Source organism: Glandiceps talaboti, chromosome 19 (assembly GCF_964340395.1).
Source record: "Glandiceps talaboti chromosome 19, keGlaTala1.1, whole genome shotgun sequence".
Taxonomy (NCBI): domain Eukaryota; kingdom Metazoa; phylum Hemichordata; class Enteropneusta; family Spengelidae; genus Glandiceps; species Glandiceps talaboti.
Genome location: NC_135567.1, coordinates 10429484 through 10431983, shown reverse-complemented (window position 1 = coordinate 10431983; position 2500 = coordinate 10429484).

Genomic DNA, 2500 nt, shown 5'->3' with positions numbered 1-2500 from the left:
TGTCTGTCTGTCTGTCTGTCTGTCTGTCTGTCTGTCTGTCTGTCTGTCTGTCTCTCCCCCCCCCTCTCTCTCTCTCTCTCTCTCTCTCTCTCTCTCTCTCTCTCTCTCTCTCTCTCTCTCTCTCTCTCTCTCTCTCTCTCTCTCTCTCTCTCTCTTGCTCATCACACTAAACCAATCGATAAAAATCAAGATCTGCTCTTGAGTCTTTTTATCAGTGCCATGCATTAACAGTATCGCCTACAAGTCCGTGTCTCGTTCAATACCTTTATCAGCAGTCCCGTGTTTTATCGTTTCATTATGAGATTATGACAAGATTGTGTCGACAACATATAGGGGAAGATTTTGACGACAACGTATAGGGGGAAAATTTTGACGACAGAATAGTCACAGCTGTAGACAGATTGATTGATATGCAAATGAATTGTGACTCCTTTAACTAAACAAACCCCTGTGTTGTTGTCTAGTAAATGTCAGTGCTTGAGGCGTATGGCAATTTGACATATGGCGTGCAATGAACGATAATCTATCTTAGGGTTCAAAAATAAATTAACAACACCTTAAAAAGCACTTAACAAGCACTGTAGCTTTTTACATGAAAATACCTCAATAGATTCTTTTATGTTATCCTATCATTAAAGTATGTATGTATATATGTATGTATGTATGTATGTATGTATGTATGTATGTATGTATGTATGTATGTATGTATGTATGTATGTATGTATGTGTGATGGTCTACCCTAGGCCAATGGTCTAACATGTAGGTCAAGGTACAGGTCAAATGTTACTATCATACAAGACAATTGGTTAGACATTTGAATGGAGTCTCTATGTATTACAGTTTTCGATTTATGCGGTAATATAGTGAGTTGCTCTTCAAATATTTACTACCATTCAGAAAAAAAGTGATATGACGACAAAAATAATACATGTGTATAGTTCTCTTGTTCACTATTACTTGTAAACATGAATTCAAAGAAATTAGCAATACAAATAAATACTGCAATGTGTCTGTGACAGGCAGGAATTGGCTTGGTTTTGATAATTGACCCTGAAGGTCAAAGTCAAAGACCAAAATCAGGTTAGACACTTGAATGGTCTCTGTGTATTAGAATTTTTGAGTTATGTAGTAAATATTGATTTTTAACTACAAATAATGCTGCTATTTAGTAAAAGTGATATGAGCATATCATTAAGAATTTGTTCATAATATTTTGTAATGCAATGTAATGTAATGTGATGTGATGTGACGTGATGTGACGTGACGTGACGTGTTGTGTTGTGTTGTGTGGTGTGGTGTGGTGTGATGTGATGTGATGTAATGTAATGTAATGTAATGTGATGTGATGTGATGTGATGTGATGTGATGTGATGTAATGTAATGTAATGTAATGTAATGTAATGTGATGTAATGTGATGTGATATGACGTGATGTGATGTGATGTCAATGTAATCAATGTAATGTAATATAATGTGATGTGATATGATGCGATGCGATGTGATGCGATGCGATTTGATGTGATATGATATGATGTCATGTCATGTCATGTGATGTCAATGTTGTATTAGTTGTTACCAGTTTTATTTTTCCTTCTATCAGTAACAAGCAAGATTCAATCAATTAAATAACACCCCAACAAGTGAGTAAGCAATGTGCTGTTTTCATTCTCCTATACTTAACAGACAAAATCCGTCATGAGGAAATACAGAAAATATTTACATTACCCACATTTCTAAATATAATAATCTTAAATATTTATAATATATGATATATGTCTTATAAAATAATAATAAAATAATCTTAAATATTTAAAAAGAATTCTCTGAGGAACACATTTCCTATGTGGGATAATATATGATTTCTGCTAACAGTTACCAAAATAAAAGTATCTCCATAAAAAACCTGAATAATACATACGTTTTTCCGCGACTGTTTTTGTATTTATTTAACCATTTGTGCAATATGTGCATCAACCAATATTATTACTAGCGCCAAGAAAGCTAGGTAAATAACACCAACGTTTATATTCATAATAAAAAAATATGTTAATAGTTACCGAAATAAAAGCATCTCCATAAAAAACGGAATAGTTCATACGTTTTTGTGTTTATTTAACCAGTTGTGCAATATGTGCATCAACCAATATTATTACTAGCGACAAGAAAGCTAGGTAAATAAAACCAACGTTATTCACAATAAAAATATGTCAACATATTGGCCAGTTTTTATGCGGCTTTGTCTATTACATCATTTTACTGTTACCAAAACTAGTGAGGGTTCTTGCATAATATAAAGCTCGTAAAAACATCAATTATATTGGATGCCACAGTGTACATATATTGATTGTTTGGCTACCTCATGTGAACAGTACAACTCTGATGAAACATGATATTTTTGACACAAGCACAGCCATGACTAACATCGTGAATAAATGAGTTTAGCTGTTGGGATGTAGAGCCAGACAATAAGTCACGTGACTGATCAGCACGAAAGTAAAAA